At 41.5% G+C, this 20,126-nt stretch overlaps 1 long non-coding RNA gene across 1 annotated transcript in view; it reads right to left on the bottom strand.

Annotated features, from left to right (window-relative positions):
- Positions 1–664, bottom strand: part of LOC138159078 (uncharacterized) — a 2,802-nt gene extending 2,138 nt beyond the window's left edge. Inside the window, exon 1 of the long non-coding RNA XR_011167800.1 lies at positions 175–664. This is a non-coding gene — a long non-coding RNA (uncharacterized lncRNA). The remainder of the gene's footprint in view (positions 1–174) is intronic.
- Between the last annotated feature and the right edge of the window lie 19,462 nt (positions 665–20,126).

Consider the following 20,126-nt stretch of genomic DNA (forward strand, 5'->3'; position numbering starts at 1 on the left):
TTTCTTTCTTTCTTTCTTTCTTTCTTTCTTTCTTTCTTTCTTTCTTTCTTTCTTTCTTTCTTTCTTTCTTTCTTTCTTTCTTTCTTTCTTTCTTTCTTTCTTTCTTTCTTTCTTCATACTGAACTGTACCACACTGAAAACAAAGGATCTTGGCTCTTGACTTACAAGACTTACCTGTTTAAGGTGGAATAAACCAATGAATCTCCAGGCCAAACAATCTCCAAATCATGTTCCTAGGTTTTCATCCCAATATAATATCAATTCCTATGCCAGGAATGTTCACTAAAAACCCAAAGTCCAGATCTACTCAGTACAAGAGAGGTCCTAGTGACTAAATAAAAGCGGACAATAGGAAGTTTGACCATTTGTTTGTAAAGGGACCTCAGACTTTCCCAGAAAGGACTGAGTGCTTTGCCAGGAACAATATAAATGACCCTGAAGGAGGGTAACCTCTTGTATTTAGACAAAACACAGGAAGCTGCCTTCAAAGGCACAGGGAAGGTACAAAGCCAGTCCAAGGGTCTCGGAGTGGACGCAGTCGAAAAATCAAGACAGCCAAGGAAGAAAACACATGAACTTTTAACCCGGCACGGGTGACAACCTTTGAAGAGGGGCTGGCCCCAGAGGAAACATTCCCAGTTTCCCTTCCACTATACAAACACACCTGCCTTGGATGCTTGAGGAAGCTTCTGAATTTTGGTCCCATCCACAGAACTTAGAACTCACTTCCTTGCACGTCTGGAAATCTTTGTTGGGGCCTCCAAAAACTTCAGACTTGCTGAGTTTTCATTGCTATATGTGGCCTGGAGTCTGGGAGTGCCCCTGAGGGGCTGAACAAATGAAGGGACATGAAAAGAAAGTAAGATAACATTCAGAAATGTCTCTAGCACAGCATGTAATGGAAAATAATCACGCGGAAAATAAATGGCAACATGTCCTTCGGGGACCATGCGCTGCTACCCGGTGACTGGCTTTCTATTCTTCTGGAAGGAATTATGCGGTGATGACTGTCCCTGTGCAGGCACTTGGCTCAAGTTTCCTCTACAATATCCTGACTTTGGACACATGTGTCTCTGCAAGATATATATCCATTGCACTGGGGAAGCACAACAGCTACTTGGTGGCTTGTTGGGAGATTGAACGCATAAAGCAAGGCAGTGGTTTTTATTTTTAAAACTCAGTCTCTTTCAGACTGGAAAATGAGAGAAATAATACAGCTGGCTAACCAGGGGCTTACACACAGCCCCTTTCCTCTACAAAGCTTGAAGACCTCTTGAGGAATGGAATAATTGCCATAGTCCAATCACACTAAGATTTTGCACCTATTCTACATTGTACTTTTCATCATGAGAACCCAAATAACAATCTGATTGCCTCCCGGGGGCGGGGGGGAAGGCATTTTCTACTAGCTTCATGTTTTTTAGGGTGTGGGGAGGGAGCAACGGACTTGGTGAAGGCAGGGAATACTTTTCCTTCCCCTCCCCCCAAGATAACGATAACTAACACTTTTATGGCACTTTACAATTTACAAAGTGATGCTTAGGCATGATCTCATTTCAGCTTCATATTAATCCTGTGAAGTGTCTTGTATTATTCCTATTTTTCAGGAAAGGAAACTGAGGCAGAGAGAGGCGATGTGACTTATGTGTGGTCACAGAGCTAGTGGATGTCAGAGACAGAATTTGAACTTGTAGACGTCTTCCTGATTCCAAAGTCAGCACTATATCCGCTGTACCATTCTCCTTCTCACAACGTGCTCGATGCAAGACATGGCTTCCAAAGCTAAGCTCCTGCCCCCCACTCACACACATATACAATGAGTGGGGAGGGATAGGGTGTGAGGCTGAGGCTACCAGCATCGCTTAGACTCTGTTTACATCATTGTCACTGCTCTGCTGGAAACAGACTTCGAAGCAACATGGCAATGATCTCAGATGGCCTAAGAAGTGGGTTCCTGATACCTGGGGAAGCTCTCACCTGTCTCCACCCACTACCCTTCTGTTCCCCAAGTGTAGAAATGTGTGGGAGTCTGGAAATATAGAAGTCCTCGTCCTCCAACTTGGGAACTTCCTGGAAAGCAAAGTGTGAGACTGTCTAGGTTGTGCATTTGAATTTTAAGTGGCCCTATGCCTTGCTACTAAGCTGCCATCCCCAGTCATTAGGGACGTTAAAGGGGAGAATGGAGGTCTGAAGAGCGTGACTTCTTTGCAGTTCATCGCTGAGATTCATGACTCATTCTTACCTAAGGGATGCATGCGGCAAGGGCAATACCTCTCCAGAGTGAGAGTTTCACTCAGTGATGAACTTGTTGTTCAATTGTTTTCAGTCATGTCCAACTCTTAGTAACCCCATTTGGCATTTTCTTGGCAGAGATGCTGGAAGGGTTTGCCATTTCCAATTCCAGTTCATTTTACAGATAAGGAAATGGAGGCAAGCAGGGTTAAGTGACTTGCCCAGGGTCACACAGTTAGTGAATGTCTAAGGTTAGACTTGAACTCAGGAAGATGAGTCTTCCTGAATCCAGGCCTAGTTCTCTATCCACTGTGCCATGTAGTGATGAATTTAATCATCTCCAAAGTGAGAACCCCTGGAGTCTATAGGGGAGGCTATGATACAGTGAATAAAATCTTGGGCTGCATGAATGGTACAAAGAACAAGTGACAGTCCCTCTGTCCTCTGCCCTGGTCACTCCACGTCTAGAGTGTGGCAGTCATTTCCAGGAGTCACAGTTCACAAAGCACACTGATACCTTGTAGAGTATTCAAAGGAAGAGGACCATGTGAGGGCGAGGGTCTGGAGATGGGAGAAGAGAAGAAAGGCCTGGAGAAGAAAAGACTCCGCAGGGACACGTCAGTTGTCTTCAGTAATTAGAGCTGTCACATGGAAGGACTTGCTTTACTTTCCTTGGCCCCAGAGTGTGGCCCTCGCAGCCATTTGTGCAGGTGGCGGAGATCCAGGTTTTGGCTCAATGTAAAGAAAAACTTCCTAATATTTAGAGCTGTCCAGAAATGCAGTGACCTGCCTCGAGATGCCGTGGAGGCCTTCTTCAGGCACAGGCTTGACGACTGCTTTTGGGAATGGTTGGTTAAACTAAATGGCCTCTGAGGTCCTTTCCAAACTCGAAGTTTCCTTGAAATGTTTACTCAAAAGTAAATGAGCTCTTCCAAGGAAAGGCTGTTATCCCTGTGCTGTTAGGATAAGATCAGCAGCAAGTTTAAATGGGAAGCTCCCTGGACTTAGAATCGGGAAGGTATGAGTTCTAATTCTGCCTCTGATTCTGACCATGGGCAACCAGGCAGCACAGTGTATAGAGCGCTGGGACTGGAGTCAGGAATAATCATCTTCCTGGGTTCAAATCTAGCCTCAGACACTTTCTAGCTGTGTGACCCTGGGCAAGTCACTTTACCCTGTTTGCCTCAGTTTCTTCATCTGTAAAATGAGCAGGAGAAGGAAATGACAAACAAGTCCTGTATCTCTGCCAAGAAAACCCCAAATGGGGTCACGAAGAATCAGACATGACTGGAAATGACTCAACAACAACAACAACAAGTCCCAGCTGATCTTGTGGCAAGGTAGCCATGGAAACAGTTGACTTAAAAAACAAACAAACTTAATTAAGGAAGTCTCAGACCTCCAGCCACCAACCGTGGCCGGCGAATACCTTCTGTCCACTGGAGCAGCAATAAGTCTACATCTGGGATATAGGCCCACACCCAGGGTAGGAGAGGTAAAGGTGTGAGCACTTATTGGGTTTGATTCAGTATCTTGGCGTTGTGCTTTAATTAATCAACATTATGAAAACAAAATGTTAAGGGTCCCAGAACTTCCTGGAAGCATTCTGGAAAACCAATAGTTTAATTCCAGGATTCAACCTATTCTATCACATACGATCTTTTTTTTTTTTGGAGGGGGAAAGACAATGTAATTGGGGTTAAGTGACTTGCCCAAGGTCACACAGCTAGTAAGTATGTCAAGTGTCTGAGGCCAGATTTGTACTCAGGTCCTCCTGACTCCAGGGCCAGCACTCTATTCACTGTGCCACCTAGTTGCTCCCCACCCCCACCCCCTCTTTTTCATTTTCTTTATGTTTCTTTATTTTTATTTTCTGTAATACAGTTAATATGAAAATATATTTTCCATCACTTTACATTTATAATTGATATGCTGGCCTTCTCAATGGGTAGGGAAAAGGTTGGAAAGAGCGAATTTGAAACTCAATTTTTTTTAATTAATGTTAAAAATAAATTGAAAAACTAAAGGAAAAACAAAGAAATCCTTCCCTATTATAGTTTTAGTATCTGTTTTCCCTTGTAACTCATCAGTTTTATTATATATTTAGCCATTTGGTGCATATATTAAACTCTGATATTATTTCATTGTCAATCATAAAACTTTCAGTATAAAAATATTTTTCCCTGTATTTCTCTTTTCACAACATCTATTTTTCTTAAAAAAAAAAAAGTTTTAACAAACATTTAACCCAGCCCACATTGCTTACAGCAGAATTTCACAATTTCAGTGACACATAAATATCACCTACAATCTTAAAGAAAATGAATTTTCCCCATGTAAGCCAGTAATCATTTATATTAAGCATGAACTATGTGCCAGGCCTTGAGCCTTAACTCAAGGAACAAGGAACAGGCTTTTAGTGAACGATCTGAAGATCACAGGTCTAGAGTTCAAAAGAAACTACCTAGTCAAAGCCTATCATTTCATAGATGAGGGAGCTGTGCCCTGGAGAGAATGACCTGACCTACCTGGGATCACTAGAGCACAGCCGTTAGCAGAGGCATTGGAACTCAGGCCTTCTGACTCCAGAACCAGCACTTTTCCCATGATAGCAAGCATTCTCAGATTCAATTGCACAAATTTTTATTCTGTGCCCATTATGTACAAAGCCTTGTGCTAGATATGTATGATATTCCCCCAAGTAGGACTCTACCAACAAGTAAAATGGCACAGGAATCATTGCTTCCAAAACTATTCTTGGCATCACATCTTTTCTTTTGTTCTGTTTCTTATGTGTTCAATTATTTCCTGTGACTCCTAGAGCTCCTAGAGACTTCTTTATGACTTTTCCACCCCCACCAGCCTCCTTTTTTTGGAATTTCCTGTAACAGTGCAGCAGAATACATTTTTATATTTGGGACATAGCTGCTTAAATGTTTTCCTTGACACTCTCTGTCTCAGTCACTCTTTGTGTCTCTGTCTCTCTCTGACTCTGTTTCAGTCTCTCTGTGTCTGTCTCTGTGTCTCTGAATCTGTCTCCCTGTCTGTCCCTCTGTCTCTGTCTCTCTGTCTCTGAATCTGTCTCCCTGTGTCTATGTCTCTGTCTATCTGTCTCTCCCCTCAGCTTCAAGAAACATGTGGGTCTGAGAACATTTTTCTTTGTTGCTCTAGTTTGGGTGATGGAGAGAGAATTGAAGCTATTGTCACAGAACACGGTCTAGCAATGAAAGCACATGTCCAAAGAGATTGAACACAAAAGCGGGGAGGAAAGGAAGAGGGGAGGTCACTTTCATCAGTCTCCATCACTCCCTGGGGTAAGTTAGACAGATAAGGTGCCAGCCGGTTCCATGTATGGTAAGCCTCACCCTCACTCCCTTCCTTTCCACAGGGCTCTGGTGTGAGGACCTATTTGTGTGCCGGGGGGAGGTGGGGCATTGGTAAAGTAATTGCTTTTATCCTTCTAGAAAATTTATGGCTAAACATTAGAAATCACCTTGGGACAGGTCTCTATAAATTTACTGGTTACACACACTTCCTCTTGTCTTGAAACTCAAGACAAATCCAACTTGGTATAGGGTTAAAAAAAATTCAAGGATGTAATTTAATACCAAATTCTTATCTTATTGGCAACTCCCCAGGTCTTATATGAGCCACTTTAATTGTTCAACATGGTTGACTGGTTGTTGACTGGGAAAATACAGTTCCCTTTCAGCAGAGCTCAAAACCTGCTGGGAGAACCCACAGAGGTCCTCTTGTGACATAAACCAGAAGTCTGGCAGGGAAGAAGAGTCACTTTTATTAGGAACTCTCTGTGGAAATGTGAGGGAGTCTGGAAATGTAGAAGTCGCTTCCTGGAAAGCAAAGTCTGAGGCTGCCTGGGTTGTGCATTTAAATTTTAAGTGACCCTATGCCATGCTACCGAACTGCCATCCTAAGTCTTTAGGGGTCTTGAAAGGGAGATTGTAGGTCTGAAGACTATGACCTAACCCAGTTCATCACTGACACAGGCCTTGAAATTGCATGGGGCCTCCCAGGAAGCTAGCCAGGATTCAAGGCACTTCCTAGATTGGTACCCATCAAAATCTATAGTTCATGAGCCCACTGATGTGCTGTTTCACTAAGTCAACCAGGAGGGACACAATATTTCAAAGAAAAAAGACATTTAATCAAACAGCTTAGCAAATTAAGTGAAAAGAAAAGATACCCCATATCCACAGGAATATATTCTCTGATTTCCATACCATTGGTTCTGGGAATGAACACACATAGAAATTCCATGTAGCTCAGGAACATGAATGAAGAATGCAACCACAGGAATGCATGTGGCCAGGGCAATACAGCTCTAAAGCAACTGACCCTGTAGACTCTACCAATGTTCCCTGGTGATCTCATCATGCTGATCCCTGCTGAAAAAAATCTTTGCTGGTCTTTAGTTCTCATGTTTCTAGCTGAACTACTCTTTGGAATCATCTGCAGTCTTCACCTTCTGGGGCCATCTTCTGCTTTCTGCTTCTACTACTGGGATATAACTCTTACTAAGACACTTCCTTGCAAGAAAGGGTTAAGTTCTTCTAGTCAAGGAGCTCCAAACCATCATCTTCATAATAATAGCTAACATTTACATGTCCCTTTCAGATCTGTAAAGCACTGTACATATGTTATCTCATTTAATTCTCATAACAACCCTATGATGTAGATGCTGTTGTTATCCCTATTTTATAGATGACAAAGCTGACAGAGCTATCGGCACTTTGAAAGCCACCCTCAGTGAGACAGAAGCAAGCTAGGATTAAATCTATTCTTTTTACTCTCTTCTTTTGCTCTAGGCTTACAGTCCTTGGCCCCAGGCAGCCATCTGATTTAGAGTTAGGAAATTCCTTTGATTCCTATCAAATCCAGGATGATTAGTCTGTATCACCTCCAGCCATTTCAAGGACTCAATTAAAAAAAAAACTCTCAAAGATATGAATAGTTTTGTGATGATGAGGCTTTCCTTATCCTTCATAATGTTCCTGGTTAGTATATGAAGGCAGTCCCTGGGTAAGAATTTTATATCCTTTGTTTTAAATTCTTATTTTTATTATGGATAGTTGCCAACAACAAAATCACTCCTCTTTGCTTAGTATTCCTGACAATAGCAACCCTCTTTGGTCTCCTGACATAAACCTATATTGAGCTTGGGGCGGGCTTAGTTAGACTATTCAGAATATAATGGTAATATAGCAATGCCCTAATATCTATGTTGCTGCTGTTGTTGTTATCATTATTTAATGGTGGAGACATTTTTAATGCTGTGGATAAATTCATTTGCCTTGGCAGTATAATTTCAAAGGATGTACACATATATGATAAGGTTGACACATGCACTCCCAGGAGTGCTCAGCATTTGGGAGCCTCTGAAAGAAAGTGTGGGAGAGAGGAGGTATTAGGTTGCCTACCAAACCTGTGATGCCTGGACAGTCTGCCAGAACCATGCCAGAAAACTGATCTGCTTCAGTTTGAAATGTGTTAGAAAGATTCTGAAGCTGACTTGGCAAGATAAGGTGCTGGACACTGAGGTCCTTGCTTGAGTTGAACTGCCAAGCACTGAAACTCTACTGTAGAAAGCAAACTCTGATAAGCTGGCCACATTGTTCAAATGCCAAACATATGTTTGCCCAAAAGACTATTTTACGGAAAACTCACTCAAGGCAAGACCTTACATGGAGGTGAGAAGAAACAATACACGGACACTTTCAAGACCTCTGAAGAACATTGGCATCAGTTGTGAGACATGGGAGACACTGGCACAAGACCATCCAACATGGCATGACTGCATCTGAGGAAGCCTTGTGCTCTATGAGCAAAACAACTCAAAAGAAGTTCAAGACACACAAATTTAAAGACATCTCTACCCAAATAGTTGTACAGACTATTTGTGCCCAACCTGTGATAGAGACTTCCAAGCTCCTCTTAGTCTGATCACCCACATTCAGACACACTGTACATTCCCCAAATCATGATGTCATTTTGGTGGTCTTCAAAGCAAGAAGGACAAGCAATAACATCATTATTTAATGGTGAAAGATGAAGCCCCAGTGACTTACTTGGCATCATGCTACAGCTTCCGCCTTATATCCAGCATTATGGCACAGAATCCACCTTACTTTGTGGAAGTATCAAGGTATCTCAACAAATGTTCATTCTTCTCCACAAATTTTTATTAAATTGTGGGCAAATGATCAGGTGGCATGCTGGTTTATAGACAGCATGCATTTATAGAGCTTACTACTTGAAAAAATAAAGCTTATATCAGAGTCAATCCTAGACATTTAAATATACACATATATGTAAGGATACGCATATAACACACACACACACACACATATATATATATATATATATATATATATATATATATATATATATAACATCAAAATTTATCTTTCATGAGCCCGCTAAAGTATTTTTCATTATATATATATATTTCATTACATATACATATTTAAAATCATTTTTGTTTTACATAGTCCTTAGGCACAAAAGATAATCAGTTCATATATATGACTGTTATTAACATTACTTTTATTTATGTATTTATTATTTATTTATTTTAAGCAATTGGGGTTAGGTAACTTGCTCAAGGTTACCGGCCAGTTATTTCTGGGTGTGGTTCTAAGTATCTGAGCCGGGATTCGATCCCCAGGTCATTCCGACACTGGAGCCTGTGCTCTTACTTGCTGAGCTACCTGGCTGCCCCTTAACATTACTTTTATATAGTTGTTGCTGTTCATTTGTGTCCAACTATTTGTGGCTTTCTTGGCAAAGAAACTGGAGAAGTTTGCCATTTCCTTCTCATTTTGCAGATGAGGAAACTAAGGCAAACAGGGTTAAGTGATGTGCTCGTATAGCTAGGAAGTGTCTAAGACCAAATTTAAACTCAGGAAGATGAATCTTCCTGACTCCCAGCTCTGTGAGCCATGCACTGTGCCACCACCTGTTACAACTTTTATATACTTTTATACAGACAAACCAAATTTTAGCTGTTTTCTTCTCACTTTGCCAGCTTTCTAGAATTCATAATTAGTGTCAATGCTAAATGTTCCACCAGATAGCCCATGCTACTTACTAATCATCATAAAAACAAAACCTGACAGTCACACACATAAAAAGTCAATTACCTTGAAGACTATGACCCAGCAACTAGAGAGTATGATGGATAGAGCATTGAACCTGTAGTCAGGAAGACCTGAGTTCAAAACCAGTTTCAGACACTTACTAGCTCTGTAGCCCTTGGCAAGTCACTTAATCTCTCCCTACCTCAGTTTCCCCAACTGTAAAATGGTTCCTACCTCCTAGGGTTGTTGTAAGGAACAAATGTGATAATATTTGTAAAGTACTTATTATAATAGTGACACATAGTAAGTGTTTTAATAAATACTTGTTCTGGCAGTCTTGAGAAGAAGAAATTAGAGCTATCAAGTGTCATATGAAAAAATGCTCTAAATCACTAATAATTAGAGAAATATAAATTAAAACAACTCTGAGGTACCATTTCACATGCATCCAATTAGCTAACACGATAGAAAAGGAAAATAACAAATGCTGAAGGGAATATGGAAAAATAGGTACATTAATGCACTGTTGGCAGAGCTGTATGAACTAATCCAATCATTCTGGAGCATTTGGAATGGTGTCCAAAGGGCTATAAAACTGTGCATACCCTTTGATCCAGCAATACCACTGCTTGGTCTGTACTCCAAAAAATTCAAAAGAAAAGGGAAAGGAACTGTATATACAAAAATGTTTATAGCAGCTCTTTTTGTGGTGTCAAAGAATTAGAAATTAAGAGGATGCCCATCAATTGGGGAATAGCTGAACGAGTTGTGACATATGACTTAGATGGAATACTATTGTGCTATAGGAAATGGGGAAGAATGGTTTCAGAAAAACCTGGGAAGACTTACATGAACTGATGTAAAGTGAAATGAGCAGAACCAGAGGAACATTGTACACAGAAATGGCAACATTGTAGCAATAATCATCTATTAAATACTTAGCTACTCAATCAAGACAATGATCCAAGATAATTCCAAAGGAATCATGATGAAAATGCTGTGCACTTCTGAAGAGTGAACTGATGAACTCTAAGAGTAAATCGGTGCATATATTTTTTCACTTTATTTTTCTACTTTTGGGTTTATTTGGGCTTTTTTGCAACTTGGAGAAATGTGGAAATATGTTTTGTATGACTTCTTATGTATAATGTATGTATCATTTCTTGCCTTCTCAATGGATGGGGCAGGAGGGTCAAGGGAAAGAATTTGAAATTGAAAATAAAAATTAAATAAATACTTGCTCCCTTCACCTTTCCCAACAGCTGAATTCTCTTGCTCTTTGATTCATCAGCATGCTGCCTCTTCCACATACACCCTTCCTTCAGACCCTAGGGACGATGTTGGCTATGCTCCAGCCATGAAATCCCTAATCCCACCACTTTTCTCCTCTTACTCCCCGCCCCACCCATCATAGCTACTCAATTGTTCCATATTTCTATGTTCCCCTGCACATACAGTGCAGGAGAAATGCTGTATTATTAAGTTGTGGACTTCTTATATAAAGATGACAGCATAATTACCATGCTGGGGTAGGGGTGGGTGGGCAGGAGGGTAAGAAGCAGCACTCCAGAACAGGGTTCAGGGTGAATAGGCTCTGGATCTCCTTCATCATCTAAGTATTTGGGTCACAGGGACTGAAGAGGGAAAATAAGAGTTAAAAAAGAGGAAAAGGGTCCAGTCCAAATACTCTACTGTTCCTTTTAACTGAGTTCTCTCAGGTACTCTTTTAAAAAAGGATTAAAATAATTTATCTCTAGAATTAGAGAGAATAGTCCATGGATCCATAGACTACCCCCATCCCCAGGGATACATGGATAGTTTCCAAGGGGTCTGTGAATTTTTTAACACACACATACAGACATATATAATTTGTAACTATTTCAATATAATTGATTTCTTTTGTAATCCTATGTATTTTCTTTTATGCATTTAAAAACATTATACAAGAGCTCCCATAGGCTTCCCCAGACTGGCAGAGGAGTCCATGTCAACAGAAAAGGTAACTCCTAGCCTGGTGTATAATACATGATTTCAGAAGTAAGTCAGAAGCCTCCTCACATAAGAAAAATCATCTCCCTCACCTGCTTAATAGTGACAATTCCTTTAATTAGAGACAACTTTTACACCATAATTAGAGAGGAAAGGTTTAAAAATTCAAATACAGTCAGTATTCAGGATGTCACATCTGACAGCTCCATAGCAGAAACTCCCTGGGGTTCAAAACACAGGCTCAGGGCAGAATGTAAAGAATCTTTCCCAACAGGTTGCCCACCCATTAGAAATGTTCAAAACTTAAATTAGAGGTTTTTAACTGTTTTGTGTATGTAATGTTCTCCTTTGGCAGTCTGGTGAAGCCTATAGGACCCTTCTCAGATGATGTTATTAAATGTATAAAATAAAATGCGAAGAATTACAGAGGAAACTAATTATTTTTTAAATATAGTTATGAGAAAAAAATATTTTCAGACATCACGTTAAGAGCCCTTGGCTTGGAGTATCATGCCTTAGGATAGGGCAGTGGGATACAGGAACTTGACAACCTTGCAACCTTGACAGCCTAATAATGTATAGTTAGCTCATCTTCTGTTGCCCATTCCTGATTCACACCTCTTCACCTCCAAATACACTAAGTCTATTTCTACCAGCACCAGGAAACAGTACATGCTGGTGATCTGATTACCAATGCTATACTATCCTATTTCCCTCTTTTCATAGATTTCATTGAATCTAAGCTCGAAATAACATCAAAGACCATCTAGTCTTCTTTCTAACCTTTCTGGTTGCTGGAAGGGGTTATTGCAAACTCGGAATAATGCTATTCTCTAGTTAAAATGTCCAGATGTGACGCCCCTGCTATGTTAGTCCTTATCTCAGTCACCTGCCGGAAGTCAGAAAACATAAGATATTTTCAGGGAATGTGAAGTCACCAATTTGCAGCATCCACCATGCCAAGGGAAGCAGTGAGATAAGTCAAGAGAGATAGGTAAAGGTCAGATGTGAGATACCCTGAATATCGGGTGAAAAAGTTTTGATTTTATTTGGAACGCAATGGAGAATAATTGAAAGTTTTTACAAAGTGGAATGTTGTGATGAGAAGATTAAGGAGATTAATCTGACAGCAAGTGTATAAATAGATTGAAATGAGATGATGAAGGCAGGGAGACTAGTCGAGGGCTATTCCAGTACCCTGGGTGAGGGAATGGAACACAGGTGATGGCAATGAGGATGGAAAGGAGGACATGGTTAGAAGCAGCATGGCTGAGCACCTAGAGAACTGGCCTTAGAGTCGTGAGCACTGACTTTCAAGACCCACTGCTGACACGGAATGACGGTGTAACCCTGGGAGATTCATTTAACCTCAATACTGCGGACAACTCTTTTACAATATAGAAGTTTCCTATCTGCCTAGGTAGAAGGAGTTTCTACATTAGTAATTCCCCATTGATACAATTACATATCCTGTCCCAATAATAATAATTATTATAACTACAGAAATAATTACATTGTACTTAAAGATTTCCAGGGGCAGCTAGGTGGCACAGTGGAACGAGTGTGGGGCCTGGAGTCAGGAAGATTCATATTCCCGAGTTCAAATTTGGCCTCAGATACTTACTAGCTGTGTGACCCTGGGCAAGTCACTTAACCCGGTTTGCCTCAATGTGAGATGATCTGGAGAAGGAAATGGTGAACTGCTCCAGTATCTTTGCCCCACCCCCCCAAGAAAGAGGTCACAAAAGATCTGAACATGATTGAACAGCAACAACAAAAGATTTGCAAAGCACTTTACATACATTATCTTATGTGACCCTCACAGCAACCTGGTGAGATGTGTCCTGTTATCCCCATTTTCTTTCCTCATAATTACACTTTATTTTAATGTTAATTATTTCTAAAATGTTGAGTTCCCAATTCCCTTCCTCCAGTTCCTCCCCAATCCATTGAGAAGGCAAGCAATATATCACCTTCATTTTCCAAGAAGTGAAGTGACTTACCCAGGGTGACACAGCTAGTAAGCATAAGAGACAGGATTCCCACCCAAGTCTTCACGTTCCAAGTCCAGGATTCAATCCACTTGTGGAACAATCATGAGAAATGTCCTTAGGAAGCGAGGGGGGAGTAGCATCTGAGGATCTCTTTGTGAATCAGGATAAACTAAGTGCACTTGGTTGCCATATTTCTTGCTTTGGGACATTGACCAGTCAGAACTGTGTCTAGGTGATGTAATTCCAAAAATGGGATTCATATTTTCTAATCCACACCTAATCAGTAAGAGACAGATGAAGGATTGGGGGGCAGGGGGAGAGAGAAGTTGAACTAAGTTTTCTAAGTAAGCTACCTCACCTTACTGGGAAGCATCTCCCCGACCCTATTTTGATCAAACAACAAATTTTATATTGCTTCCGGACACCTCAAGTGGAACAAAGTTGAAAGTATGTCCCGAGTATTGTCAAGTGTAGCCTGTAATTAAACCTAAACCAGTTGTCACCGGAGAGCATTAGACATGCTACTTAAGGGACCAGTGTGACTGACTATTCATAAACAGAACAATTGTCAAGTACAGTCAGATTGACAAGAAAAGAGCCAAAAGGTGTAATAAGCACAAATTTCCCTCACAGAGGCCTCCCCTTTAGCCCAAGGAGGCCTTGTGTAGGCTGAGGCTACCAGCTGTGTTTACAGGTCGGCCCAGCAGGAGGGCACAGTGCCAAAGGGTTAACACCAGTCTGAGTGGGGGCTGTTTACTTGGTTTACACCATACTTCCCGAGTCTTTTGTTCTTCTAGCAATAAGATATGACCATATAATAGAGAGTTGGAGAGAGAGCTGTAGATCATCTAATTAAGACCTTGAACTGTGTAAGCAACTTTAAATGGTCTCTCAATTTCATCTGCATTTTTGTGGTCAGGAATTTTTCTTATTATTACAAAAATGGGCAAGACATTTCTTCATTTGGGTCACAGATTTTTCTTTCCTGGGTTCAGCTGTATTTGTATTTTTTTTTAATTTTAGATTTAAATAAATGTGTTCATCTTTGTTCCAGATGGGACCTCAGCAGCAAGGCTAATCCAATCTCCTAGAACTAGGCAGAGAAAAGTGACTTATCTAAGAAGAACCATCAAATCCCACTGTTGCGTGGCAACCTCTTCCCAAGACTCCACATATTTGGATCTAGTTGTACAAGGAGAAATGGGAGACATGAATCCCTTCCATTAAAAAAACCAAAACCAAAAAGACAACCAAACCACTTTCTCTTCAAAAATCACTGGATCACAAGTTAGAAGACCTACCTGCCGCTCTTGGGACTAACTAGCTACATAATCCTGTTGACTCTTCTTTAAAAGAAGAGGCTGGAGGGGATAACCTTCCAGATCTAAAATTCTATGATAGATGCAATGAGAAAAGTCTGTGACACAGAAACAAAAGATACCGATAGAATTCATCCGTAATGCCACTGAGAGCAGGACAATGCTTTCTGGGATCCCTTCCAGTTCTGATACTTTTACTACCATTATATGTATTTAAAGCCTATTAAAATAGCTTGGGAGACAGATAAGCAGTCAAAAGATATGAAGAAAAAAAGTTCTAAAAAAAAAAGAATTTCAAGCTATTAACTTGAATTCAGGAAGACCCAAGTTCAAATCTGACACACTTACTAGCTGTGTGACCCTGGGCAAGTCACTTAACCCTGTTTACCTCAGTTGTAAAATGAGCTGGACAAGGAACCATTCCAGTATCTTTGCCAAGACAATCCCAAATGGGATCACCCAGCTTAGGTTAGAAATAAGTGGTTAGAGTCTGAATTTAGGATAATGGGTTTATGAATATGGAGCAGTGGATGAATGTACAAAAAAATGATTTTGCAAAGTAAAGTAGGAGGATATTTTCTATTTATATATTCACCCTTTTTTTGGAGGGTAGAAGGGAGGGCAATTGGGATTAAGTGACTTGCCCAAGTTCATACAGCTAGTAAGTGTTAAGTGTCTGAGGTCAAATTTGAACTCAGGTCCTCCTGACTCCAGGGCCGGTGCTCTATTCACTGCACCACCTAGCTGCCTCATATTCACCCTTCTGTAGGCAGCTAAGTGGTGCAGTCCTGAATTCAGAAAGGCTTGGGTTCAGATATTAGCTGTGTGACCCTGGACAAGTCACTTAACCTCTGTCAGTCTGCAAAACGGGGATGAGAGTAGCACCTCCCTCCCAGGGTTGTTGTGAGGATCAGGTGAGATTATATTTGCAAAGTACCTGGCACATAGTAGGCTGTTAATAAGTGCTTGTTTCCTTCCTTCCTTTCCTGAGGAATTCAGTGTACTTTTGGCCATGAACCAATTAACTCATCCTTTCCCTGTGAAAAAAATAGCACATTTTATAGATGAAGAAATGTAGAGTTTAAAGGGCTCTCCTCAGGTCACGTTCTTAGTTTGTGTTCAAAGATAGAGCTCTTGCCTTCCAATCTCCACCTCCCATTTTCTTCCAGTATACACACAGTAGGTCCAACAGCACAAGGCCATAGAGCAGAGGTGTCCCCATACTGCCCAAGAGTGGTATTCAGCATGACACTCCCAAATGCAGCTTGGAACCACACTAAATATAATTGGGAAATGTTTAACAAAGTGAATAAAAATAGAATAAAACATAGATAACATTACATTTGAAAATGAAGCCAATGTGTGGTCTGCAGAGGTCCTTATGTACAGATTAACAGCTCCTGTTTCTATGTCAGTTTGACAGCACATAGAACACAGATGAAGGACCGGAAGGAATCTTGCTGTGGTTTTTAAGCTACGTCCCATTCTTTGTGACCCTGTGGATTGTAGCATGCCAATTACAGTTCATGGGTTTTTTTTGGCAAAGATACTGGAGTGGTTTGCCATTTCCTTTTCCAGTAGAGTAGAGCAAACAGAGGTTAAGTCACTTGCCCAGGGACACACAGCTAGTAAATGTCTGAAGCCAGATTTGAACTCTGGTCTTCTTGTCTCCAGGACCAGTACCCTATCCCCTGAGCCACCTAGCTGCCTCAGAAATGGACTTGACAGGTCATCTAATCCAATCTTCTCATTTTTTAGATGAGGAGAGAGAGGCCCAGTGAGTTTTAGGCCTGCCCAAAGACACACAGGTAATCAATAGGAGAGATGCCATTTGAACCATGGGCCTCTGCACTTTTTCCAATGGACAACCTTCCCTTGCTCAATATTATTACATACATAACCAGGGCTTGGCACAGGCACAGCTCTGGGCAGTTATAATCTCTCCATGTGCAGAAGCTGAGGAACTTGCTTCTAGATTGCAATGATGGGTAAAGGAAGTATCTTGGAGAGACTGTTGAACATGTGTGAACCTTCTGTAATAGCCATCCACATGTGGAAGGCAGGACTGCCATTGTTGGGGCTAGACCATGCCAAATGGGAGGGCCTCCATGGTGCCCCTGGAAGCCCTGGGTACAGGCCTGGATGGAGGCACTAAGGATTCAGATCTCAGTGCTAGCAGCAAACATGCAAATGAAAACTTAAAAGTTCTCCAGAGTGGAGCAGGGTTCCATGTGAGTCAGTTGCTAGGTGGTCCAGTGGTTAGAGAGCCCATCCTCATCTCCCTGAGTTCAAGAATCTGGCCTCAGATGCCTCCTAGCTGTTTGATCCTGGGAAAGTCACTTCACCTTGTTTGCCTCAGTTTCCTCATGTGTCAAATGAGCTAGAGAAGGAAATGGCAAACCATTTATCCAGGATCTTTATCCAGGAAAATCCCAGATGGGGTCAGGAAGAATCGGACACAACTGAAACAACTGAACAACAGTTGGTCCTGAAAGGTAAGGAAAGGACAAAACCAAAGGGATTGGTTATGACTCTCATTGCCCTCAACTGATCAAAAAAGAGCTGAGTTGGAATCCCTAAATCTGGAAGCCACATGCAGGCTCCACGAGGCATGATGATACAGCCAGTCTTAGACAAAGTTCCCACATGTGGCGTTTTTGCTCTGATTCACTCTCCCAGAGTCAGGCAGGATACGTCTCCCCTGCATAGTTTTAGGGTATCATGAAGAGTTGAAGTGTCTCTTTTCTCTGCTGTTAGTCTGAGCCCCCACTGGTTGCATTCCCATGGGGAGGAACGAGTGACTAGGCCCCACTTCTATTTAACTACTTAGCGTCCATTAGCTTTTCAAAGTGATATTTATTTCAAAGATATAACAAGAAAAAAACATGCAAACAATCCTAGGCACACCTCCAGGGTATACCCTCCCTTACACTCTTTCAGTCTCTACGGGAAGTTGGCATATAACTTAACTCAGTTCCTACATAGTTTTGTTCCCCCCAAGTTCCCCTTCTCAAGCATGCCTGCCAGGTGAGTTCTTATCTTGACTCTGCTGCCCTGGGGTCCTGAGGGTCACTCCTTGCTGCTTCTGGCATCAAGGGCCCACCGGTTCTGGGGCAAGAGCATGCCAACAACCTTCAAACTCACAAGTTCATGGAGGTTCTGTTCCCTTCACCTAGAATGGAAAAGAATAAAGGCCGAGGCCAAGGACCAGGGCCCTTTGGTCGGGCCACATGGCTGCAGAAGGGGAGAAGGCCCCATGGCCTTTCCTTTAACCACATGGTCTCTCATTGGGTACCACGAGTTAAAGAGTCACTGGGATTTTTCCAGGAGTAAAAGAGACAAAATGGATGGTTGGTGCTGGCAGGCCTTTTTTAACACCTCCACCTCCAAGCAAAAAGCCTCTTCTTCAGTCAACCAGGGCCAGTACCAAATGTCTACATGTACTCCACAGTGTCCCCAGTAGGGTGCTACTCTCCCAGAAGCAGGCTTCCTAACTTCTCCACGAGCTGATGGGGTCTGCAAGTGGGCCAAACCCCAGTTACCCACACTGCCAAGTACCAGTACCTGAGCTATGTTTGATGCAGCAATGGATCCTTTGTCTTTTATTCAGGCTTCTTAGAACTGGTGGGATGGTATTCAATGGCTCATCAGGTAAGAGGGAAAGTAAGTTGTTTAATTAAGTTTTTTTTTTTTCTCAGCCTCCTATGGCCCATTAACTGCAGAGTTGGGAGGAGGGAAGGATCCAGGATAAGTGGTGTGTTATCATTTGGGCTTTCCCATAAAAGCAGAATCTGGAGGCTGCACTCCCTGGTTGGCCCCATCAATTTTTCATTGGCCCTCGAGGCATAAGAAGAGAATTGGGAATTCTGCCCATCTCTCCTGGGGCACCTCTCTGGCCTGAGCTTGCCATCATCTTGTTGCTGTGGGGTGAGAACAGGGGAGGGGGTAAGCTGCTTTTTAGGCCCTAGGAGCAGCTCCCTTCTGGGAATCTCAAAGTTCTATGGATTTTTTTAAGGCATCATCTGATTACATTTTATTACACTGAGAAAAAGTTATTTTCATTTATATGCTTGCCCACAGAGACTCTACAATTGGTACATTTACCAAAGTCAATTAGAGTCAGTAAATTACACAGAGACATAAAAGTAATGAAATTTTCTGACATAATTGTTTTCTAGAAAGCTCAAGGTGTCTAGAGAGCTGCAAAACCCAATCAGCTGACTTGCTGTATTCCTATTCTCATCCACAAATGAGAGCGGGTTATTTTTCTTCTCTACATTCCTGCTCTCCAAAATATCATCATCATCATCATCATCATCATCATCATCACTGCTGCTACTTTGGGAGTAAGGCACTGTAGATAGAGGGCTGCTTTTGGAGTCAAGAAAACTTAGCTCCAAGACCTTCTTCTAACATCTAGTACCTTTGAAACCTTGGGCTACCAGCCCTGAAGTCAGGAGGACCTGAGTTCAAATCTGGCCTCAGATAAGTGACATTTAACTAGCTGTGTGACCTTGGGCAAGTCACTTAACTCCAATTTCCCTGCTTTCCCCCCTCAAAAAAAATTCATCTCACCCTGAAATGTAGGTACTTAACCTCATAGTGTCCCAGGAAACTCTCTAAGGCTCTAAGTTATAGGTGAGTCACTCTTTCACATTGGTGGAGGGAACTTCTGTACTAGAAGTAACCCCACGACATTGGAATTGCAGGTCTGGAACCGACCTCCTTCACTCAAAGCACATGATTTCATATCAGAGGTTCTCAGAAGTGGAAGGAGGCATCCTGTTCCATCATCTCTTTGACTCTAGGCAGGAACATTTTAAAACTCTCACAAGTATTTGGTGCAGGATGATAGCAGCAATATATCTTGTGCAAGGAGAGTTTGCCTAAAAATGAGCTCAGAGCCCTACGCCTCTTGACTTCCTATATACCCCTTTCCTCACCTATAAAATGGGGATAATAATAGCACTTTCCTCACAGGAACACTGTGAAGATCAATCAAGTTCATATGTAAAGTGTTCCATAAATGTTAGCTATCATCATCATCATCATTACAGGAGGCCCCTCCCCTTACTGAAACACACTGGGCTTTGTGGTGTTTGCTTTCTGTTGTTATATTTTCCCAGGAGGTCTTTATTCCCTTAATAAAAATGTCTATTAAGAGGTAAAGGAGATAAATAGCAATCTTGTTACTACCTGGAGATATATCTATATCTATCTCTATCTCTATCTCTATACCTATATCTATATCTATACCTATGCCTATATCTAAGCCTATACCTTGTATCGGCAATGCCATATTCACAATGCCTATAGAGATTACAAATATGCTGATATAATTATCCATCACAAAATACGTCAGGTTTGCCATTTGGGGAAATAAACTAGAAAATTTATTAAGATACCAAAAGACTGAGTCCCAAAACCAGAAAGTGAAAGCCATCAGAGTAGTTATGACATTGGCACAGGTAGATAAAGTAGAAAGCACCCACATT

Source organism: Petaurus breviceps, unplaced genomic scaffold (assembly GCF_028583685.1).
Source record: "Petaurus breviceps papuanus isolate PSGF00001 unplaced genomic scaffold, PetGlider_PUasm1.0 175, whole genome shotgun sequence".
Lineage (NCBI taxonomy): Eukaryota > Metazoa > Chordata > Mammalia > Diprotodontia > Petauridae > Petaurus > Petaurus breviceps.